Source organism: Leopardus geoffroyi, chromosome D3 (genome assembly GCF_018350155.1).
Source record: "Leopardus geoffroyi isolate Oge1 chromosome D3, O.geoffroyi_Oge1_pat1.0, whole genome shotgun sequence".
Taxonomy (NCBI): domain Eukaryota; kingdom Metazoa; phylum Chordata; class Mammalia; order Carnivora; family Felidae; genus Leopardus; species Leopardus geoffroyi.
This window is the reverse complement of record NC_059339.1, coordinates 20,194,845-20,220,296: the sequence shown is the minus strand read 5'-3', so window position 1 is coordinate 20,220,296 and position 25,452 is coordinate 20,194,845. Positions and strand designations below refer to the sequence as shown.

General features: G+C 45.7%; 3 protein-coding genes, 2 long non-coding RNA genes, 1 pseudogene and 1 gene segment (V, D, J or C); 5 read left to right on the top strand and 2 right to left on the bottom strand.

Annotated features, from left to right (window-relative positions):
- The window catches only part of LOC123587584 (immunoglobulin lambda-1 light chain-like), an 876,584-nt gene that overhangs the window by 690,664 nt on the left and 160,468 nt on the right, over positions 1-25,452 (top strand). The gene's annotated exons all lie outside the window — the stretch shown is intronic.
- LOC123587589 overlaps positions 1-25,452 on the top strand; it is a 511,389-nt pseudogene that overhangs the window by 338,913 nt on the left and 147,024 nt on the right.
- Positions 1-25,452, top strand: part of LOC123587586 — a 1,001,573-nt gene that overhangs the window by 838,911 nt on the left and 137,210 nt on the right.
- Positions 1-25,452, top strand: part of LOC123587588 (immunoglobulin lambda-1 light chain-like) — an 824,513-nt gene that overhangs the window by 666,738 nt on the left and 132,323 nt on the right. The window lies entirely within an intron of this gene.
- LOC123587590 (immunoglobulin lambda-1 light chain-like) overlaps positions 1-25,452 on the top strand; it is a 577,236-nt gene that overhangs the window by 427,968 nt on the left and 123,816 nt on the right. The gene's annotated exons all lie outside the window — the stretch shown is intronic.
- The window catches only part of LOC123587610, a 204,877-nt gene that overhangs the window by 159,721 nt on the left and 19,704 nt on the right, over positions 1-25,452 (bottom strand). The gene's annotated exons all lie outside the window — the stretch shown is intronic.
- LOC123587612 lies at positions 22-22,835 on the bottom strand. Its single transcript, XR_006707412.1, has 3 exons — positions 22,823-22,835; positions 18,002-18,128; positions 22-145 (listed from the first exon to the last, which is right to left on the bottom strand). It is a non-coding gene; the product is annotated as an uncharacterized LOC123587612 (long non-coding RNA).

Below are 25,452 nucleotides of genomic sequence, written 5' to 3'. Positions count from 1 at the left end.
TGATGCAGTCCCCATAAATGTCAGTGATCCTGGGACAGACAGCCCAGATCACAGGTAGTAGAAACAACATTGGAGGGAAAGTTGTTCAATGGTACCAGCAGAAGATGGGCCAGGCCCCCATGCTGATTATCTATGATGATAGCAACTGGCCCTCAGGGATCCCTGACTGGTCCTCTGGCTCCAACTCAGGAAACACAGCCACCTCAACCATCAGCGGGGCCCGGGCTGAGGACGAGGCTGAGTATTACTGTCAAGCATGGGACAAAGTAGTGATGCCAACGGTGAAACAGGCAAATGGGGAAGCGAGACCCAAACCCATTCCCCATCTGTGTCACACTCTCCTCCAGCCCCAGGAAGCCTGTAGACAAAGCATGAGCAGGTCTGACCCAGCTCTCCAGATGAAGTCCCCAGACCTCCGTCCCCACCCAGCTCACCAGGAAGGCTCTGCACAGGATGGATCAGGGGAGAATATGCATACAGTTATTGTAACTCTGTTCATTAGTTACTGGGGGGTGGAGGAATGACTGAACATGTTAGAAGAACACACGGAGGATAGTTTTTAAAGAATCAATCTTTTAAAATGCCCCCAAATGATAATTACATGATCTGAAATACAATGTGATATTGTCAGCAGATTTGATGCTAGAAAAGAAGAGACTAGTGAACTGGATTTCCTGGCAATAAAAACTACTAAAAATGAAACAGAAAGAGCAAATGCTGGAAAAATGAATAAATCCTCGGGGTAATTAGGACAACTTCATGCAGCCTTAAGTCTATAATTGGAGTAACTGAGGGAGAGAAGGTAGGGAGCAGGTGGTTAATAGAAAATAGTTTGAAGAAAAAAAAAAAGTATTCCAAATTTGGTGAAACCTATTAGCCAATATGCCCAAATGTTCAACAAACCTCAGCCGCAGGGAACATGGGAGCCAATACCACACATCTTAATGAAATTGCTACAAACAAGTGCTGCAAACACTCACAACTAGAGAAGAGTCAGTGTCCCCACAGAGCAATCAGCATCATCGTGGAACCACATTTCTCATTACAAGCCATGTAAACAGGGAAACGGGGGAGCAATGGTTTCAAAACATTAATAGAAAATACCTGCCAACCTTGCTCTTCATCCACTAAAATTGTCATTGAAATTGAAGATAAAATAAGCCTTTCTCAGGCTGCAAACCTCACAGAACTGGTCACCCACAGACCCTCAGCACAAGCAATACTAAAGGACACCCCTCGGGCAGGAAAGGGTGACAGAGGGAAATATGAATCTACACACAGATAGACTAAATATCTGATGTCATAACTATATGGGTAAATATAAAAAGATTACATTGCTTGATGTCTATAAAAGACAGTCAACTGTTTAAGCAGAAATAACAATGTTATGATTTATAATGAATAAAAAATAAAATATATGACAATGTTAGGAATAGAATGAGGGAAAGAATGTCACATCCTTCTTCTACATGTGAATGATATCATGTCATAAGGAGGTGCATTAATAAGTGAGGAAGGGAAGATTTCCACCCCTAAATAAGACATAAAATGAAGCCATTTGAACCACAATGAGTAAGAAGTACCAAGGTGCATTCGTTAGGATTCTCCAGAGAGCATGGAGGCAATAGACCATGTGTCTCATATCCAACAGTATGTATATTTACAGGTTACACACACACATATGCAGAGAGAGAGAGAGAGAACAGAAAGTTATTTTAGGACCTGGGTCATGTGGTCATGGGGCAGTAGGTCTGGAAGATGCAGGGAGACGGGAGGGCTGGGCATTCAAGCAAGACTGATGTTGCAAAGTTCAGTCAAAATTGAGTCTGAATGTTTGCATGTTAGCAGGAGACAGAGAAGAAATGAAAGGATCAAATCAAACCCTACAGATGAAATCTGCAATGTCTCCAATCTCAAGCACAAGGGTTGAGATGAGCAGCAGACACGACAAGGGGAACAATACGTAGGGGAATCTGCAGACACAGCACAGAGAGAGGCAGAAAAATGTAAAAATTTAAATTTAAAGAGAATCACCAAGCTTTAGGACACCTTTAGCAACACAATAGGATGTGAGTGTGTCAGAAAAGGAGAGAAAGTGGGGTACAGAGGATAGTAAGAATTATAGGGAAATTTTTCTAAATTTGTTGAAAACTCAAAAGTAACAGGTCCAAAAATCATAACAAACTTTAAGCACAAGAAATAAGAAAAAAACCCCACAAATCCATTAATATCAAACGTTCAAGGCACTGAAAAAGAGACAGTCATAGAAGGAGCCAGAGGAAGAGACATGCTGCACTCAGGGGAACAAAGAGACGGATTCCAGTGGATTTTGTACTGGCAGAAATGCCAGCAAGAGACGGTGGATTAACATCTTTAAATTACTGAAAAAGGCAAAAACCTTAATTCTTCATCTAGGGAAGATGCCCTTGACAATGAAAAAGTTTTCTGATAAAAAAATTAAAAGTTTTCCTGACAAAAAAAAATGACAGAATTGCTCATCACCTGACCCATAATACAAGCAATAAGTAGACATCCTTCAAGCAGGAGAAGGTAATTCCAGAAAGAATGTGATTCTACAAAATGAATCTAAAAATCAGAATGCTAACTATAGATTTTCAGGGATGGAAGATGGTGACATAGGAGGACGCTGGGCTCACCACATCCTGCTGATCCCTTATATTCCACCCACATCTGCCTAAATAACCCAGAAAACCACCAGAAGACCAGCAGAATGGACTCTTTGGAGTCAAACATAGATAAGAGGCCCATGGAAGAGGGTAGGAAGGGCAGAGAGGTGGTGCGCACTACATGGACTGGTGGGAGGGAGCCAGGGCAGTGGAGGGGCAGCCCGCCGGGCAAGGCAAAGCCCCCAAGTGTGGCTTGCAAAAGTGGGGGGGCCGGATTCTGTGAGTTCTGACAGCCAGCAGGACTTGACATCTGGAATGTTAAAAGTCAACAGCCCTGCACTCGGACAGTGGGGAGGGCGAGAGGACACCGGGAGGGAGAGTTGTTGAGCCCCGTAAGACAGAGCTCAGCTCCGCGGGGAACAAAGGCGCTGGCCAGTGCCATCTCCCTCTCCCATCCCCCAGCTGAACTCCCAAAGGGAACCAGTTGCCGTCACCGAACTTGCTTGCACCTCACAAACACCCAACACTGTGCTTCTGTGGATCCATCCTTCCAATGGGTCTGCCTGCCTCCTGGTGCTGCAGGGCCCTTCCCACAGGGGACCACCCATGGCAAAGCGAGCTAAGCCTGCCCCTCCTGCCCCTGTGCACCTTCCAGATCCACCCTGGCTAATACGCCCTTGGCCAGATCCCATCGAAGCAGCACCACAAGCCTGGCAGTGTGCAAGTAGCCCAGACAGGGGTCACACCACTCCACAGTGAGTCATGCCCCTGGGAGAGGGGAAGATAATGTACACACCAGTATGACTGTGGCCCCAGTGGTGGGCTGGGGGCAAACATCAGGTCTGACTGTGGCCCCGCCCACCAACTCAAATTACTCGCAGACAGCACAGGGGAAGTGCCCTGTAGTTTGGAGCTACTGCAGGGACTACCCAAAATGATAAAATGGAAGAATTCTCCTCAAAAGAAACTCCAGGAAGTAGTGACAGCTAACAAATTGATCAAAACCAATTTAAGCAATATAAGGGAACAAGAATTTAGAATAATAGTCATAAAATTAATCACTGGGCTTGAAAAAAGCATAGAGGACGGCAGAAAATCTATTGGTACAGAGATCAAGGAACTAAGAAATAGTCATGAGGAACTAAAAAATGCTATAAATGAGGTGCAAAATAAAATGGAGGTGGCCATAGCAGGGATTGAAGAGGCAGAGGAGAGAATAGGCGAATTAGAAGATAAAACTATGTAAAAAGAGGAGGCTGAGGAAAAGAGAGATAAAAAAAATCCAGGAGTATGGGGGAGAATTAGATAACTAAGTGATGCAATCAAACGGAACAATATCTGTATCATAGGAATTCCAGAAGAAGAAGAAGAAGAAGAAGAAGAGAGAAAGGGAGTACTGAAGGTGTACTGAAGGTTTACTTGAACAAATCATAGCTTAGAACTTCCCTGATCTGGGGAAGGAAAAAGGCATTGAAATCCAAGAGGCACAGAGAACTCCCTTCAGACATAACTTGAATCGATCTTCTGCATGACATATCATAGTGAAACTGGCAAAATACAAGGATAAAGAGAAAATTCTGAAAGCAGCCAGGGATAAAAAGGCTCTAACTTACAGAGGTAGACACATAAGAGTAGTAGCAGACCTGTCTATACTGAAACTTGGCAGGCCATAAAGGAATGGCAGGAAATCTTCAATGAGATGAACAGAAAAAATATGCAGCCGAGAATCCTTTATCCAGCAAGTCTGTCATTCAGAACAGAAAGACAGATAAAGGTTTCCCCAAACAAACAAAAACTGAAGGAATTCATCACCACTAAACCAGTCCTACAAGGGATCCTAAGGGGGATTCTGTGAGTGAAATGCTGCAAGGACCACAAAGTACCAGAGACATCATTCCAAGCATGAAACGTACAGACATCACAATGACTCTAAACCCATATCTTTCAATAATAACACTGAATGTAAATGGACTAAATGCTCCAACCAAAAGACATAGGGTATCAGAACTGATAAAAAGAAAAAAAAAACAAGATCCACCTATTTGCTGTCTATAAGAGACTCATTTTAGACCTGAGGACACCCTCAGATTGAAAGTAAGGGGATAGAGAACTATCTATCATGCTACTAGAAGTCAAAAGAAAGCTGGAGTAGCCATACTTATATCAGACAAACTAGACTTTAAATTAAAGGCTGTAACAAGAGATGAAGAAGGGCATTATATAATAATTACAGAGTCTATCCATCAGGAAGAGCTAACAATTATAAATGTCTATGTGCCGAATATGGGAGCCCCCAAATATATAAAACAATTCATCACAAACATAAGCAACCTTATTGATAAGAATGTGGTAATTGCAGGGGACTTTAATACCCCACTTACAACACTAGATAGATCATCTAGACACAAGATCAATAAAGAAACAAGGACCCTGAATGATACATTGGATTGGATGGACTTGACAGGTATATTTAGAACTCTGCATCCCAAAGCAACAGAGTATATTTTCTTCTCCACTGCACATGGAACATTCTCCAAGACAGATCACATACTGGGTTACAAAACAGCCCTTCATAAGTATAAAAGAATTGAGATCATACCATGCACACTTTCAGACCACAATGCTATGAAACTTGAAATCAACCACAGGAAGAAGTCTGGAAAACCTCCAAAAGCATGGAGGTTAAAGAACACCCTACTAAAGAATGAATGGGTCAACCAGGCAATTAGAGAAGAAATTTTAAAATATATGGAAACAAATGAAAATGAAAATACAACAATCCAAACGCTTTGGGATGCAGCGAAGGCAATCCTGAGAGGAAAATGCATTGCAATCCAGGCCTATCTCAAGAAACAAGAAAAATCCCAAATACAAAATCTAACAGCACACCTAAAGGAAATAGAAGCAGAACAGCAAAGACACCCCAAACCCAGCAGAAGAAGAGAAATAATAAAGATCAGAGCAGAAATAAACAATATAGAATCTAAAAAAACTGTAGAGCAGATCAATGAAACCAAGAGTTGGTTTTTTGAAAAAATAAACAAAATTGATAAACCTCTAGCCAGGCTTCTCAAAAAGAAAAGGGAGATGACCCAAATAGATAAAATAATGAATGAAAATTGAATTATTACAACCAATCCCTCAGAAATACAAGCAATTATCAGGGAATACTATGAAAAATTATCAACAAACTGGACAACCTGAAAGAAATGGACAAATTCCTAAGCACACACACACTTCTAAAACTCAAACAGGAAGAAATAGAAAACCTGACCAGACCCATAACCAGTGAAGAAATTGAATCACTTATCAAAAATCTCCCAACAAATAAGAGTCCAGGACCAGATGGCTTCCCTGGGGAATTCTACCAGATATTTAAAGCAGAGATAATACCTATCCTTCTCAAGCTATTCCAAAAAATAGAAAGGGAAGGAAAACTTCCAGACTCATTCTATGAAGCCAGCATTACTTTGATTCCCAAACCAGACAGAGACCCAGCAATAAAAGAGAACCACAGGCCAATATCCCTGATGAATATGGATGCAAAAATTTTCAACATGATATTAGCAAATCAAATTCAACAGCATATAAAAAGAATTATTCACCATGATCAAGTGGGATTCATTCCTGGGCTGCAGGGCTAGTTCAACATTCACAAATCAATCAATGTGATACATCACATTAATAAAAGAAAAGATAAGAACCATATGATCCTGTCAATAGATGGAGAAAAAGCATTTCACAAAATTCAGCATCCTTTCTTAATAAAAACCCTCGAGAAAGTTGGGATAGAAGGGACATACTTAAACATGATAAAGGCCATTTATGAAAAGCCTACAGCTAATATCATCCTCAATGGAGAAAAACTGAGAGCTTTCCCCCGAGATCAGGAACACAACAGGGATGTCCACTCTCACCGCTGCTGTTTAACATAGAGTTGGAAGTTCTAGCATCAGCAATCAGGCAACAAAAGAAAATCAAAGGCATCAAAATTGGCAAAGATGAAGTCAAGCTTTCACTCTTTGCAGACGACATGATATTATACATGTAAAACCTGATAGACTCCACCAAAGTCTGCTAGAACTGATACATGAATTCAGCAAAGTCGCAGGATACAAAATTAATGTGCAGAAATCAGTTGCTTTCTTATACACTAACAATGAAGCAACAGAAAGACAAATAAAGAAGCTGATCCCATTCACAACTGCACCAAGAATCATAAAATACCTAGGAATAAACCCAACCAAAGATGTAAAAGATCTGTATGCTGAAAACTATAGAAAGCTTATGAAGGAAATTGAAGAAGATACAAAGAAATGGAAAAACATTCCATGCTCGTGGATTGGATGAATAAATATTGTTAAAATGTCAATACTATCCAAAGCAATATACACATTCAATGCAATCCCAATCAAAATTGCACCAGCATTCTTCTTGAAGCTAGAACAAGCAATCCTAAAATTTGTATGGAACCACAAAAGACCTTGAATAGCCAAAGCAATATTGAAGAAGAAGACCAAAGCGGGAGGCATCATAATCCTAGACTTTAGCCTCTACTACAAAGCTGTAATCATCAAGACAGCATGGTATTGGCACAAAAACAGACACATAGATCAATGGAATAGAATAGAGAACCCAGCATTGAACCAACAAAGGTATGGCCAACTAATCTTTGACAAAGCAGGAAAGAATATCTAATGGAAAAAAGATAGTCTCTTTAACAAATGGTGCTGGGAGAACTGGACAGCAACATGCAGAAGAATGAAACTGGACCACTTTCTTATACCATTCACAAAAATAAACTCAAAATGGATAAAGGACCTGAATGTGAGACAGGAAACCATTAAAACCCTAGAGGAGAAAGCAGGAAAAAACCTCTCTCACCTCAGCCGCAGCAATTTCTTACTTGACACATCTCCAAAGGCAAGGAAATTAAAAGCAAAAATGAACTATTGGGAATTCATCAAGATAAAAAGCTTCTGCACTGCAAAGGAAACAATTAATAAAACTAATAGGCAACCGTCGGAATGGGAAAAAATATTTGCAAATGACATATCGGACAAAGGGCTAGTACCCAAAATCTATAAAGAGCTCACCAAACTCCACACCCGAAAAAAAATAATCCAGTGAAGAAATGGGCAGAAGACATGAATAGACACTTCTCTAAAGAAGACATCCAGATGGCCAACAGGCACATGAAAAGATGCTCAACATCATTCCTTATCAGGGAAATACAAATCAAAACCACACTGAGATATCACCTCATGCCAGTCAGAGTGGCTGAAATGAACCAATCAGGAAAGTACAGATGCTGGAGAGGATGTGGAGAAAGGGGAACCCTTTTGCACTGTTGGTGGGAATGCAAACTGGTGCAGCCACTCTGGAAGACAGTGTGGAGGCTCTTCAAAAACGTAAAAATAGACCTACCCTATGACCCAGCAATAGCACTGCTAGGAATTTACCCAAGGGATACAGGAGTGCTGATGCATAGGTGCACTTGTACCCCAATGTTTATAGCAGCATTTTCAACAATAGCCAAATCATGGAAAGAGCCTAAATGTCCATCAACTAATGAATGGATAAAGAAATTGTGGTTTATATATACAATGGAATACTACTTGGTAATGAGAAAGAATGAAATATGGCCTTTTGTAGCAACGTGGATGGAACTGGAGAGTCTAATGCTAAGTGAAATAAGTCATACAGAGAAAGACAGATACCATATGTTTTCACTCTTATGTGGATCCTGAGAAACTTAACAGAAGACCATGGGGGAGGGGAAGGGAAAAAAATGTTAGAGAGGGAGGGAACCAAATCATAAGAGACTCTTGAAAACTGAGAATAAACTGAGGGTTGTTGGGGTGTGGGAGAGAGGGGAAAGTGTGTGATGGGCATTGAGGAGGGCACCTGTTGGGATGAGCACTGGGTGTTGTATGGAAAACAATTTGACAATAAATTTCATATTAACAAAAAAAGAAAGACATCCTACTTGTTCATAATGTATATTTATTTTTATACAATAGTAGATTCCATTTTCAATATTTTTTGGAAAATATATGTGTTTTTACTCATGAGAAAAAAAAAGAAATGCTAACTATAGGGATAAATATTGAGAGTTTTTATTATTTAAATCTCTTTAAGAGATAATTTGCTGTATACAGCAAATATTATAAGTACACATGTTGGAATTTCTAATATAGGTAAAATTATATATATATAGTAACATCCTACAAATATGCTGAGAGGTGAGAGATACAAGTATGTTATCAGGTTCTTATACTCCATGTAACATGGTATTCATCACCTGAAGGTAGATTATTACAAGTTACTGAGACTAAGACAAGAAGAACTTATAGGTAATATGCAAAAAAAAAAAAAAAAGTAAGACAGAAGCATAAATAGTGCTCCATTAATTTAAAAGTACAGTTAAATGGAAAGAGGAAATGGAAAGCACATGGGACAACTAGATAATAAATACATGGATACTATTATTAAACGCTAGTACTAACACATTCAAAAAATGGTCTATGCCACGATGAAAAGACAGAGATTGTCGGATTGAATTTCACACCAACACCCAAGTTACTGCGAATAAGAAAACCACAGTAAAGTAAATGACAATAAAATCTGAGGAAAAGTTCAGGACAAGGTACACCCAACCATACTCCACCATGTGGGACATGAAACATTCACAGAGAACAGACAGAAAATCTGGGAAGGTGAATTGAAAAGTCAAAATGGTTATGATAAAATGTTTCATCTATCTCTTTAACACAAAGAAGCAAAGAAATAGTCACAGGGCACATTTCATGAGAACAGCTACAGAAATGCCCTCACATGCCCCTTCTCTCCCTCATCGTTCAGAGTTTCAAACACAGAGTGACAAGAGCTCCACTATGGAGCTAAGAGGTGAGCACAGCTCCTCATGAACCAGATCCATGAAGCCCACCCAGGAGCACAGAGATTCTCTCCACCAGCCTTAGAAGCAGCGTTTTCAAGGGGACTTGTGAGGATGTGAGGGAGGCTTGGAGTTGCCAGGCTCAGCTGTGGGCTCAGAACACAGAACTCTGGGTCCCACCATGACCTGGACTCTCTCGTGCTCCCCTTCCTCACTTTTTGCCCAGGTGCTGCCCCACTGGCACTGCCCACAGGCTCAGCCCAGACAAGACCTTGAGCAGGACCCTCACCCTGGGTTCAGCCCCAGGAATGCTGCAAGGGGTGACATCCCAGAGAATGAGCCCCATAGTCTCTTAAACCTAAAGGTCCCCTACAAGACTCAGCTGCCCCTTGCAGAGTGGCCATGAAACCCCTGTCACTCCCACCTGCTCAGGTGAGCACAGAGAGAGGACTAAGCAGTAATGCAGAGCAGAGCATCAGGACCCAGGCCAGGTCCCCGCACAGCCAGACAGCCTCCACCATCCCCACAGATTCTCCAGTTCTAACCTGGGACATAACCTTGCTGACCATCCAACATGCAGGCTGAGGAGGCTCCCTTCTAGGCCAGACCAGGATGTGGATGACAGTGAGCTGAGGGACAGAAGCCCTACTGCCCAGCCCAGCCCCATACTCCCTCCCTCCTGCCCTGGACAAGCTTCACCCCAAAGAGCTCAGGGACTGAATCCAGGACACCTGGGCTCTACTCCTGGACTCACCTCACTTTCTTCTGTGATCTGGGAATCTAGTCTCTGGGCATTAGCTTTGCCTGCTATTAAATGGGAATCTCACACAGATATAAGAAAAACGTTTCTTTCAAATTAAGTAATACAAAATATTGAAGAGTCTCACTAATAAGAATGACTCAGTGGGTCCCCATGAGTTAACTTTGTTGATGGACTCTCCTGTTTTCCTTTGTGGGAATCCAAGAAAAATCTTTCAGGTAAATTGTGACCTGTATCATGTGCATTGGATCCAAGTCTGAATTCGCAGATTCCCAATTTCAACAAACCACAGGCAGGCTAGGTTAAAATCCTCCCAAACCAAACTCCAAGAGATGTGATTTGTATTAAAAAATAAAAGTAGTAAAAATAGTAGTAATAACAGTAAGATTAAAGATTTGGGTGCACAACTGAACTTTGTGCCAGAAGAATCACCCGTTATTCTGATGACCAACTACGCTAAAATAGACACAGGAGGCATCAGTCTTGCTTCCTAAATAGACAGGAATCTGGTGGCTGTGGGACATCACACAGCTTTGTCAAATGCACTACACTGTATGGTCCATTCTACTTTTTGTAAGAAGACAGTGGGCTAGGACAGGGCATTTCAGCCCTGGGACAATTACAGAAATGGCGTCTGCACTGTGTATGTGACCTGTGTGTGCTGGGCTGGGCTGGGCTGAGTAGGGCAGGGGGGCAGCTGACAGACGCAGACTGGAAACCCTAGTCCACACCCTTTCTCAGGTGACAGGCCCTGTGGGGTGAGAAGAGAAGTTCCTGGTCTGAGTCCTCCTCCACCAGCAGGGGGCAGCAATGCTGCAGGAGAAGCAGGACAGAGGCTGAGGCTGCCCAGGTGGAGCCTCACAGGGACAGGAAATCTGTGGGTCAGCAGCTGTCCAAGGTTCAGTCATGAGAAGAAAGCGGGGATGATCCATCCTATCTTCTCAGGCTGCAGGGACAATGTTCTGCAGGTCAGACTCACACAGGGACATCCAAGACACTGATAGGAGTCCTGACACAGTGATTACCTCATCTGGGAAATTTCAGTCACCTCACTGTCCAACAGAAGTCCCAGGGAACTGACTCCTCTGTGCTGCGCACATCCAGAGATGCCCTGACCACTCACCCTCTCCCTCTCCCTCCACACCTCCAGGCTGACTCAGAACCAAGGCTGCAGCTTCCTTGCTCAGGAGTGTCTCAGGGGCAGGAGGTGAGCCAATCAGAGCCCCTGACCACTGGAAGGAGGGTCTGCAGACTCATTATGAGACGGTCTCCAAGGTGAGGTGGATTCTCCCAGACTCAGGCCACATGTCTGATCCCTGGGATGTCCTTGGTTAAATGATAGAATCCAGCTCCTCACAGTGGCCACTGACTATACAATCCCCAGAGCTCACTCTGTGTGCAAAGACATGATCCTGGGACCCAAACAGAGACACAGAGGCTGAAGGAGTGTTCCTCAGTCAGCAATGGTTTCTGGAAATTTTCACACTTTTACATGAAACATGGGTGAGGGGCGCCTGGGTGGCGCAGTCAGTTAAGCGTCCGACTTCAGCCAGGTCACGATCTCGCGGTCCGTGAGTTCGAGCCCGCGTCAGGCTCTGGGCTGATGGCTCAGAGCCTGGAGCCTGTTTCCGATTCTGTGTCTCCCTCTCTCTCTGCCCCTCCCCCGTTCATGCTCTGTCTCTCTCTGTCCCAAAAATAAATAAACGTTGAAAAAAAAATTAAAAAAAAAAAAAAAGAAAAGAAACATGGGTGAAACAATAAAAGGAATCAATGTGTTCACCATGCCAGCTGCTGGTCTATAGTGGAATGAAGTATGTCATAGAGACAAAAGTACCATGTGGAAATAGACTGGAAATTGTGATGCATCTCCAACAGGAGGGGATTGTATAAAAGTAAACTCCCACATACACCATGATGAACACACATCAGAATGAGAGAGTTTCCCATTCTAATGACGTCCCAAGGTTGGGAGACACGAGTGCATCTGGGGGGTGCAGAGGGGACATGAGCAGGAGGGGTAGGCAGTGAGGCCACATGACCACCTTTCCCTGAATCAGGTGTTGCCTGTATCTGTCCAGGGGCCCAGGCCAGCCCCATGGTCAGGCTCCCTGAAGGCCTCCAGCATGCTGACTCAGCTACCCTTGTTGTCAGAGGCCCCATGACCACCTCTCAGGGAGACAATGTAGAAACCTTTGGTGTTCAGTGATACCAGCAGAAGCCAGGCCAGACTCCTGGTCATATATGACAATAGCAAGCCTCCCTCAGGGATTCCTGACTGATTCTCAGGCTCCAACTTCAAAGACACAGACACCCTAAACATCAGCAGGACCAGGGCCGAGGATGAGGATGCCTATTACTGTCAGGTGTGAAACAGTGGTATTAAAGCTCAGAGTGACACAGGCAGACAGGAAAGTGAGACACACTCCTTCGCCATCTTTGGCACACTCTCTTTCAGCCCCAGGAGGACGGTGGACAAGGATTCAGCAGGTATTCCCCAGGTGCCCAGATCTGAGATTCCCAGACCTCACTCCCAACCCAGCCTCCAGGCAGGCTCTGCACCCTGTGGATCAGGAGTGCATATGCAGAAGGCAGGATGAGGCTGTCACATTTTCTTGGCTAGGGAATTTGTTGTGGATGGAAGACCTGGCTGGAAGGACAGACAGAGAGACATCCATGGAGACATAAGTACCTCAGAGTGATGAGGGGAAGTCTCAGATTTCAGTTGAATAGAATCATTGCAGTGTCTCTGGGTGAAAGCATTTCTCCTTTAGAACTAAGACCTCTAGGGCAGCAGAGTGTAGGGTCGTGGAGACAAGGAGTCAAAGTTTTACAGTGGGTCACCAGGAATATCAGTGATTGGGGATGTTCCCAATTCCACCTGTTGATTCCTGGACCCATGAATGCTAGATAGCTGTGGGACAAACAGCACCATATGTCAGACACAGAGTTAGTGCAAATATCACATTCTGGAAAGTGTCGCTCCACCCTCACAGGGTGTAGCCACATGGCTGGCACAGTAGGTCTTCAAGAGGCCACTAGTCCATTCACGCAAGCCAGCTGTTTCAGAATGTTGGAGGAAATGGTTGAACCAGTGAATTCCATGGACGCAGGTACATTTCATCCCTTCATAAGACGTAAAATGAGTGCTTTGGACAGAAGCCACACTGAAATGCCAGAACACTGGGTGAGGCATTGGATAAGAGTAGTAATTTGGGAAGAGGCATTACAGGCAAAGAAAAGTTGTCCCTATCTAGAGTACAAGTCTGTTTCAATAAGAAGAGAACTATCTCTTCCATGATGGAATAGGTCTAATGTAATTAATCTGTCAGCAGCTTCCAGGTTGATATTCAAGGAAATGGTCTCAAACTGGGAACTCAGGGTTGCTCTGTGCTGTTTGCATAGTGGTTTTCAGAAGTGGCCATAGCCACGTCAGCTTTAGTGAGTGGAAACCCATAGTGATTATCTGATGAATAACCACCCAACTTCCAACATGGGCACTTTGCTATGGAGTCCACTGAACAAGTTCAGGAGTACATAGAGAAGAAGGCTGACTGTTGTCCCCAGATATGTCACATTATCTGTTTTAATTATTCACATTGTTTCCTTTGTGGACACATTACGGTAGGCATTTTCATGAAGCACAAAAGGCCTCCACCTCTGTTCATTGTGTGGGTTCTACTCACATAGCTCTTCCGCAAACATCTTTCACCAATTTTCTTACTGTGTTCCTTCCAAGTTTCTGACCATCCAGCCTAACACTGAGTCAAATCCTATAGGTTAGTATAAAAGCCACCTATGCCCAGGAAAAATGAAGCAACTACTGTGCTCAAATGCTACCTTTTGGAGAATTTTCCTCCACCCATGTTGTGCAGGAAGGTCCCACATTAGGGCTGCAGTACTAATAGTGTTAACTCTCAGAGTTGGCTGCATATCATATAGGAACCACTATAAACCAGCCCTCTGTGTTTTTTTTCTCTGTATCAGCTGGTCACAGGATTGTCCCCATTGGGCCATACATGTGTGAGACAGAGAAAAGACAATGCATCTGGGGTTGGGGTCATGGGCATCTGGCCTCTTCCTCATGAAACTCACTTGTCTCTTCAGGACCTGGTGAAGTCTAATCTCAAATTTACCTCTTACATTGGATGAAACAGAGCTTCTGTGAATGGCTAAATCCATGCATGGTTGGTCAGATACCACCCTGTTCACGCAGGCAGCTCAGGTCACATGCTAAGTTAGTAGCTTATAAGGGGCATACAGTCTCTGCTAAGCTCAGCAGCAAGCCAAAGTGTCTGCCAAATGAAGCTTATTGTTTATACAGATGTAAAAAATTGGTAAGCTACACATCTATTTCAGTTCTAGGAACACCATCACTAACTAACTGATACAAATGTCCTAGGTCAAAGGCTATGGATTACTAATTTGGTCCTGCTATTTGTTATACTAACCACACCCACCTTCTCACTGGTGATAAAATGGAACTCTGGGCCTCATAACAATGCAAGGATCCCATCAACTACAACTTTGGTAACCAATTCAGAGATCAGAATCTCTACAAAATATACGTGCACATATGGTAAATATGTATGCATGTATGTGTATATACACACACACACACATCTACCAACATGCATACCCCATAAGTACGTATGTGCACATATATTTACAAGTATATTAATATGTGTATGTGTATAAGTGTATAATATGAAGGGATTTGTGACAGGAATTTGATGTCACACAGAACACACACACACATAGTTGAGCCGCAGATAAGCCACAGTGACGGTCAGCTACAAAAGGGCTCCTGTTTGCCGTTCAGTTTACAGGGAAGCTCATTCATGGACTTCTCTTGTGATCCACCTTTCCTGACAAAATTAGCAGTGGGAATTCTAGCACATCAGTCCTGCCCCTCAAATTTTTAACTTATGAGAAAATATCACCTTGGAACCCAACTAATTTTGAATCAGAGACACCTAAGGTCCTCACTGTCCCTGCATCCTCAGACAAACCAGACTTTTCTCCACAGAGACTGACTCCAAACACACACTTTAGTTCTTGTTCCTTCTTCCCATCCTGACAGCAGCTCCAAGGTCACCTCTGCCAGAGAGGCCTCCTCCAGCCTCTCACCACACAGCACCTGCCTGTCATCTTGTTTGATCTCAATTCATTGTCTACATACCACACAACACGGCACATTTTCCCATCACTATATTTATTCATTGATTTGTTGTGTTAATTATTATCCTAACTGGTCAGGAAATTGTTAATGCAATACATGCACATCTCAGCCAGAGGCATGAACATCAGGCACTTATTTTTATCCCACAGAACAAGTCTGATGTCTGATGGTGTTTCTCCATGTACTCACCAATTCCATGAGGTGCCAAATCTCACTTTCTGTCCCCCCATCACTACTATGGAGGCTTTGCTTTTCACTGTTGTTGACAACAGATCTTGGGATGGCTGCTGGAGTTCCAGCTATCACTCCCAAGTACAAGGAAAGAGCACTGCATAATCCACTCTGTTTCTTTCGTCACAAGAGCAAAAGTCCCCAAAAGGATCTCCAACCAAATGATACATACATGAGCCAGCTCTGGGCCACGGGGTCAATCCTGAGCAATAGAGACCTGAGAATAGCAATAGTGTGGCTTCTAAGGGAATATAGAAGACAAGATAAAGGTAGAAGGGATTGGAGACTTTCTGCTGTATCACCAAAGCAACTGTGTCCACTCTGTTGTGTCACCAAGGCAGGAAGATGAGAAAGACGTGTGTCTTATTCACTAATTTCCCGGGATGGAATGTATGCCAGACCGGGGTGGATCTGAATACGTGTTTGCTGGGTGAATTCTCCTGTCTCTGTCTTTGGAGCAGTAGCCATCATTACACCATTTGGTGTACCTGCAGCCAGTGCCAGTAACAGTCAGTCCCCGAGTCCTCTGTCACCTCGTGCCAAGTGCCACAACCATACAGATGACTTCCCACCACCCCAGAGATGTGAGCAGTGATACCTCAAATGGACCCTGCCTTTTCCTTACATGAGCTTTTTCCTATTTCCCTGGATAAACTGATCTCCACCTGCTTAACCTGGAGGCTGACAGGGGCCCCAAAGATAAGAGCAATTCCTCTCCCTGGGAACAGCAGCCCATGGATCAGGGTATCAGGATCTGAGCAGTGGGTTCCACCTCTCCACCTGGACAAAGGACTTCCCTGCCCCTCCAGTAGCCACTGTGGAGTGGCCATCAAGAGGCAGCAGAGGTCGCTTGGCAAAGCCACTTGGACATGGGGAAGGTCTGGGCATCAGAGGTTCTAACAGGGATGGAGGGTGGGTCACCATGACCTGACACCTGAAGGAAAAGGCATAGGCTTCTGCAGTATCACCTTTGACACTGATGTTAAATTCTGACGCGGGGTCTCTCACATCTGTGTCCTGTACAATGTGCTTCTGTCTCTGGCACCAGTCCAGTACTTCCTGCCTCTCCAGCCCAGCCTATACCTGCTAAACTCAGTCACTGTCAAACCTTGCTCCAGTTGGGTCTGCCCCTAGTAATGAGTGTACCCTGGGGATACTGAGGAACAGTTTCTATGACCTTCCCCCGGGACAGACACCTACAGCACCTCAATGGCTCCCCAAAACCAAAAGCCATGTGCACTAGGCAAGGGAAAAACTTTATTCAGGTTCTGAAGTTCCCCAACATAGACCTGGGGTAGGACACCGCAATGACCTAAGTTCTTCCAGTCACCTAGAGAATAAACTTTCTATAAGGGGTTCAGAAAATGCAGACAGACTCCACCTCCGAGTTCTGCTGTGACTATACCCTACCAGCAGCCAGGCCAGGACACAGAGAGGAATAGAGTTGTGGATCCCAGACTATGGGATCAGAGGGTGAAGCAGAATCCCCTGGGCTGAAAGTGGATCTGAAGGGCTGCCCCTCCCATCTCTGTGTCCCTTGGGCTGAGCCCATTTCTGAAACCACAAGGCCCCTCAGCAGCAGCCCCTGAGCCCTGGCTGATTTGCATGAACAGCAGGTGTCTCCAGCAAGGGGATAAGTCAGGCCTGGGAGGAACCCTGCCCAGCCTCAGGACCTCAGGGAACAGAATCGAGGCACCTCCACCATGGCCTGGATCCCTCTCCTCCTTGGCCTCCTCGCTCACTGCACAGGTGCTGTGCCCAGGCTCACACCCACCCCAGGCCCAGGGTTCCGGGACAAGCCTGGTCTTGACTCTGAGCTCAGCAGGGGAGTCTCAGTGGGGATAGGATATTCAAGACCCTGCTGTGGGATGGGGGGCTGGTGGGGTGATAGCCCCCCACTGTGCTCACTGATCTGTGTGAGCCCTGAAGGGCTGCACCTGCCCAGGGAAAGGTGGGGGCTGGTTCTCATTTGTTCAAAGGCTCCATCCACTAGGCGGGCCCATGGGCCCCAGGGACTAAGATGACAGCAGAGTGGACACTGGGGCCTAGAGAATCACTGGAACTTAAGCCAGGCAGGTGGGAGTGTTCAGGGGATGACACCCCAGGCTGGAAACTCACCTCTCACCTTCTCTCTTGCAGGCTCCGTGGCCTCCTATGTGCTGACTCAGCCCCCGTCAGTATCAGTGAACCTGGGACAGACGGCCAGGATCACGTGTGGAGGAAACAACATTGGAAGTAAAAATGCTTACTGGTACCAGCAGAAGTCAGGCCAGGCCCCCATGCTGGTCATTTATTATAGCAGCAACCGGCCCTCAGGGATCCCTGACCGATTCTCAGGCACCAACTCAGGGAACACGGCCACCCTGACCATCAGCGGGGCCCGGGCCGAGGACGAGGCTGACTATTACTGTCAGGTGTGGGACAGTGGTAATGCTCACAGTGACACAGGCAGATGGGGAAGTGAGACACAAACCTCTTCCCCATCTCTGTCATGCTCTCTCCAAGCCCCTGGAGACCTGTACCCAAAGCAATGAGCAGATCTGGTCCAGGTCCCCAGATCTGAATTCCCCCCACCTCCCTCCCCATCCAATCTCCAGGAAGCTCTGCACAGGGAGGGTCAGGAGTGCATTTACAGCTGACAGCACTAGGCTTCCCTGTTTCTCGGGGCCTGGGTGTGAACTGCGGACAGAGGGCCTGGGTGGAGAAAAGACACAGGGAGACTTTCGTCCAGTGCTCATTATCTCTGCACTTCCATGTGGTGGCTGTGGGCTACTGCTCTCACAACTGACAAGGATTAGAGCCCCAAATTTCCTAGCTCACCTGAGGTCCTGAAGCCCTGGTGTCATGCATGGAGCCACCTCCACCTGAGTACAATGGATGAGTGCAGTAGACAGTGTGGGGTCACCCACATCCCCTCATCGGGGCTCACACACTCCTGCCTGGAGCCTCTGACAGCTCACAGGGGTGCTCCTCACCACCAAGGGCTCTTGATTCAGAAAAGTGCCTCCCCATGTTTATGTCCCTTCTCAGAGAGGTTCAGTTAAATGATTTCCTGAGGCCTAGAGGCCAAGGCCCTGCCTCACTTTCTCATATCCTGAAAGGTCCCAGCTTTGGAGCTCCCTGCAGGAATGAGGCCTCATCTGATGTCTCACTCTGTGTGGGTCACTTCTTCTGCCCAGTCTGACCTTCCTCCTCCTTCCAGATCTCCTGTACATGCATTTCTCCATCTCAGAGTCTGCTTCCAAGAACCCAATCCAGGATGACCAGTACCCCCAACACAGTCTGCAGGGACCTGAGGAGGCCACTATATACTCACAAAGCTCGAATTTCTCCCCCAAATCCCAAATGTGCATGTCCAATGATCAGACAGATTGGATCATTTCTTGTATTTTTAAACAAAGAGAAATGATCCAGACACACTAGGTACTCTGGGTTCTGACAGAAAGTGGGAGAGTCACATCCATTCTGATGGTGAATGGGGGACTTTGGGGCAGTTGCCTCCTCCTACAGAGGAGCCAGAAGATACACAACCATGGAGTGAGCCACAAAATGGGTGCAGTGTCACTTCTACCCCCCAAATCTTGCACCAGAATCTTTCCTCACACCCACCCCACCCAGGATATAGACAGAAAACAATTTTGTGAAATACAGTTCAGTCTGTCAATGATGAGTCTATCAAGCTACCACAGGCCCCTGTCATCCACGTAAAGTCCACCCAGATCCACACAAACTACAGTCTGGAAATAAAGACGATGTTGGTAACCATGCTTCTACCCGATACTGTGAAACTATCTCATGACAACCACAAATAATGCTCTCCTTTCTCTCAAAGAGGATCCAACATACATTTGTGTCTGCTACAGATGTTCATTTTTGTCCCAGGGGATTGGTCTCAAAAACTTCAGTATTGAGATAGAAAGTGACCTACACTTAACACATCTGATGGTAGATGATAGTGGGATGACACAGGGGAACAAGACAGAAACATAGGATTAATATACATCCAAACACATCAATACAACATAAGGAAGAAACACTTGTTACATCTACCCTGCTCATTCCTGCAACTAGCCTGTGGTCAGAGTGGTGTCTAAATCATCTTCATCACCACTCACTCCGTATCCCCTTCCCACAGCAAACACCTGAGAGAGTCGTCATCCCTGCCAGTCAGCACAACTAAGCCTTCATTCAGGGAAGTTCTATTATCAGAGCTGCTGAATTGGATTGCGGCCAGACCCAGGGAGTATTAAGGGATCTCCTGAATCCATACACACCCCTTCTTGCCCCAACTGTGTAGTAGAAACCCAGCTCCCCCGTGATAGTCACCATGATTCACCCCAGACAGTGCCCCAACTTTTCCTGATGATTCACCCTAAGGAGGAGCCTAAAGCAGACAAGGCACACTCTCTGTCACCAGAGCCGTGTAGCCCATATTCCCTGGGGTCTCATTCCATGCACAGCACACACTCCATGTGGCCAGTGAATGAGTCTATTCTTAAATTATTTTTTCAGGGGGGCCTGGGTGGCGCAGTCGGTTAAGCGTCCGACTTCAGCCAGGTCACGATCTCGCGGTCCGTGAGTTCGAGCCCCGCATCAGGCTCTGGGCTGATGGCTCAGAGCCTGGAGCCTGTTTCCGATTCTGTGTCTCCCTCTCTCTCTGCCCCTCCCCCGTTCATGCTCTGTCTCTCTCTGTCCCAAAAATAAATAAACGTTGAAAAAAAAAATTTAAAAAAAAAATCATTTTTTCAGATCGGCACAGGGTCTAGTATCTGATTTAAGTTCAGTTGACCAGAGCAGGCCAGTTAAGCCCCACCTCCAGGTGTCCAAGTACAACCTAAGGAGACAAGCAGAGGAAGTGAGATTTTCCACAGTGGCCTAGACTCCTAGACTGTGAAGCCAGTGAGCACACACTCCCCTGGAGAAGGGGGGTCTCCACAAGGTGCAGCTGCAGGTGCAGCAGGTCGGGGTGGGGCCCAGGCATCTGCATGTGGAACAGCTCCCAGGTGAGCCTGCGGTGCTCTTAGTCCCAGGACCACACTCTGAGTGGCCTCACTCCTGCTCCCGTGCTGCTCCCGCACAGGTGAGAGGCCCACAGGGAGGCACAGCGTGCGGCACAGGTGCCCTGTTCTGTCCCACCCAGGGTCCATGGGGTCAGGGCCCTGCGATCACCACGACCACATCGCTCCTCTCCCTCACAGGGCTGGGCCAGTCATTCTGACTCAGCCACCGTGTCTTCCTCCAAGACCCTTTCCTCTCCTCTCTTACAGGCTCTATGCAGCCCCTGACATGATGCTGACTTGCTTTGTGTCAGGGGCCCTGGGCAGGCCCAAGATCCTCTGCTCTGCAGATGAGCTCGGGAGTGAACATGCCTCTTGGAACCAGCAGAAGCCAAGCCTGGTCTCCAAGCTGGTAATACATACAGATATGAGCAAACATCCGGTTCTGATTCTGAGGACAGTACTTAGGGACATGGCCTCCTGAGCATGACCATGACTGAGGGCCAGGACTAGGCTAACTCTTTGCTGTGCCACTTGCCATGGCAGTGGGAGTGCCTGGCAGTGACTCAGGTAACACAGAAGGATGGACAATGGGACACAAACTCTACTGTCCTGGTCTGGCTCTTACTCTCACCTGCCTTCTGAGCAGATTCTAGTCAGGGCATAGGATCAGGTATCCTCCCTGGTTCTGGCCCCTGCAGGGTGGGAGACGCTAGCACGTTCCCTGTCCTCCGATCTATGTTTACCCTGCTGTAAAGTAGCAGAGTGGTAGCATGATCATTCTGACTATGGGGACGGTAGTCAGGTTTTACAGTAGAGAATGAAAATTTAGAGTGTCATTATACATCATATGCGCCCCAAATGTAATCACATGTCACTCAGCAGGGGAGGCACCTGTCTCAGACAGCACAGACCTGTGGGACTTCCTCTTCTCCTTGGGTACAGGCAGCCTGGATGGGCCATAGAGAATGTTTCCTCTGGTTTCCTGGATGAGGTGTCCCCACATCCTGAAGGACTGCCTCGTGCTCTGCAAAGAGGGGACCAGGCCCCTGTTGTCCCCGGCCCTTCCATCCTTAGGTTTTACAGAAACTGTGGAGGAAGTGCAGCCACCATCTTGGGTGCTACGTGGGACTTTCTCCTGGCACCTCTGTCCTCCCACAGCCCCAAATCCCATCACCTGCACCAGGTAGCGCTGACCCTTAGCCCAGATCTGACCCACATAGACTCATACCCATCCCCATGCTGACCCTGTATGGTGGCCATGTCTCATTCAGGCCTTACCTGTCTCTCTGACGGGGAAAGATCTTTCCCAAGAAGTGAATGGATTTTTTGCCTAAATTGAATTTCTCTCATGATTCTTTGACTTGTGGTTTTGAAATTAACTTTTAGAGCAGAGCAATTGCAGGAGGTCAAAACAACAGATGAGGAATTTATTAAGAAGGAAAAGCAGAAGCTTCCCCCTATTTCCATCTGGTTTGAATCAGAGCAATACCTTCATGGGTGTGGGGAGACACAGATGGAAAAAATCATTGTTCACAAGAGCATGGCAAAGACAGTTGGAATATTTCCTCTAAATTTACTTATTGACCTGATGAACAAGAAAGATGATCTTTGGTGGGAATCCCTATGACCGAAATAATATTTCCAGGGTTTTGTCTGATTAAAGGGTCATGAAGATGTCACTTAAGAGGATTATAATCTGCAAATTCTCATCATTGGCTTTTCCATCAACAGGACAATAAATGGGCTGGCACCTCCCTTGTCCAGGGGGCTCCATGGCCAAGAGCAGCAGCGCCCCCCAGCAGCAGCTGGCATATCTGAGAAAAAATGCTTGTCTCCTTCAGGACCTGGAAAATTCTGGCTGAGGTTGTCCCACATCCCCTCTCAGCCTGGACGGCCTTCCTCACCTGGTGCAGGTGACTTTTGCTGCCTTGAACTTGTTGGCTTCTGCTCTTCTCTCTTCCTCTACAGGGACTGGGAACCTGTGCGCTTTTCCAGCCTCCCTTCCTGGTCAGGTGAACCCCTCACTTACATTCCTGTATGCTCCAGCATGCTGACTCAGCTACCCTTGTTGTCAGAGGCCCCGGGACAGATGGCCATGACCACCTCTCAGGGAGACAATGTAGAAACCTTTGGTGTTCAGTGATACCAGCAGAAGCCAGGACAGACTCCTGTGCTGGTCGTATATGACAATAACAAGCCTCCCTCAGGGATTCCTGACTGATACTCAGGCTCCAACTTCAAAGACACAGACACCCTAAGCATCAGCAGGACCAGAGCCAAGGACGAGGCCGACTATCAGGTGTGAAACAGTGGTAGACATGCTCACAGTGACAAAGGCAGACAGGAAAGTGAGACACAAACTCCTTCCCCATCTTTCACACACTCTCCTTCAGCCCCAGGAGGACGGTGGACAAGCATTCAGCAGGTCTGCCCCAGGTGCCCAGATCTGAGATTCCCAGACCTCACTCCCAACCCAGCCTCCAGGCAGGCTCTGCACCCTGTGGATCAGGAGTGCATATGCAGAAGGCAGGATGAGGCTGTCACATTTTCTTGGCTAGGGAATTTGTTGTGGATGGAAGACCTGGCTGGAAGGACAGACAGAGAAACATCCATGGAGACATGACAAGCTCAAAGTGACAAGGGGTAGTCTTAACTTTCAGTAGAACAGAATCATTGTTGTGTCACTGGGTGGAAGCACATCTAATTTAGAACTGGTACCTCTAAGGCAGCAGAGTGTAGGGTCATGGTGACAGGCAGTCATAATTTTGCAGCAGGCCTCCAGGAATATCAGTGACTAGGGACATGCTCAGTTCCACCTCTTGATTCCTGGACCCATGAATCCTGGCTATCTGGCAAACAACACCATATACTGGATACAGATTTAGTGCAAATATCATACCCTAGAAAATGCTTCCCCAGACACACAAAGTGTTTCTATGTGGCTAGCACAGTAACTGAGTCTGCCAAAGGCCAAGTCCATTCATTCAAGACAGCTATTTCAAAATGCTGGGGAAGATGGTTGAAGCAATGAATTCCATGGGTATGGGCACATTGCAGCCCTTCATTTTAGTGAAATGAGTGCCTTGGACAGAAGCCACACTGCTTCTGGGGCTTCTGAATAGTGGGCAAGGCACTTTGGAAATCCATGGGTAATAGTTTGGGAGGAAGTGTTGCAGTTAAAGTAAGCAAGTCTCTACCTACAGTAAAGGTCTATTCCAATAAGAACAGAGCTATCCCCTCCAGGATAGAAGGGGCTTATTGTAAAGAATCAGCAAGCAGACTCCAGGCAGATTCCCAAGGGAATGATCTCCTACTGGGAACTAAGACTTGGTCTCTACTGTTGGCAGATTGGTCCTCAGAAGCATCCAGGTCAGCTTTAGTGAGTGGAAATCCACAGTGATCACCCCATGAATAACCACATACTTTCTAATATGTACACTGTGCTATGGAGCCTACTGGGCCAGTTTACAAGTGGATGGACAAGAAGACTAACCACTGTCCCCAGACATATCACATTATCCATCTGATTATTAATACCATTTCCTCTTGAGGGCACACTGTGGTAGGCATCTTCATTGAACACAAATGGCATCTACCTCTGTGTTCATTGGGGGGGGGGTTCTATTCACATGTGTCTTCCTCAAACATTTTTCACCAGTTTTCTTATTGTTCTTTCCAAGTCTCTGACCATCCAGCCAAACTATGAGTCAGAGCATATAGGTTAGTATAAAGCCACCTCTGTCTTTCCCTTTGTCCAGGCAAAATGAACCAAGTACTCTGCTCAAATCTTACTTTATGGGACAATTTTCACCCCCCATGTTATGCAGGGCTGTCCCGGATTAGGGCTGCAGTACTAATAGTGTTAACTCTCAGAGTTGGCTGCATACCATACAGGAACCTCTGTTATTTTCTCTATAGTAGCACAGGCCATAGTTGTGGGAGACAGAGAAAAGACAATGCTGCAGGGGTTGGGGTCATGGATACCCAGCTTCTTCCTCATGCAACTCACTTGTGCCTTCAGAACCTGGTGAAGCCTGATCTCAAATTTACCTCTTCTGTTTGAAGATGGAGAGCTGCTGTGAATGCCCAAATCCACGCATGGTTTATCAGATAACACCTAGTCATGCAAGCAGCTCACATCACATGGTAATCTAGTGGCTTCTAAGGAGCATTCCATCTCTGTTAAGTTCAGTAGGAAGCCAAAGTGTTTGCCAAGCATAGCTTTCTATTTATACACATGTAAAAAAAAAATAGACAGCTACCTATCTATTTCAGCTCTAGGAACATCATTATTAACTAAATGATACTAACATCCTCTGTCAAATGAGTCTGAACACTAATATGGTCCTGCTGTTCACTGTGGTAACCATACCTACTTCTCATTGGTGAGGAAATGGAACTCTGTGTCTCCTAGAAACTCAAGGATCTCATCAACTACCACTTAGGTACCCAATTCAGAGTTCAATCTATAGAAAATACATGTGCATATGTTGTAAATGTATGTATACATTTACACACACACATATCTGCAAGCACACAATGCAGACACAATTAGTATATACAGGCACAAATACAATATATTCATATATGTGTATGTATATAAAAGATATAATAATGAAGGGATGTGTGACAGGAATTTGATGTCATGCGGAACACACACACATGGGTGAGCTGCAGATAAGCCACAGTGACTCAGCTACAAAAGGGCTCCTGCTTCCCTTTCAGTTTGCAGGGAAGCTCACACAGGGACTCCTCTC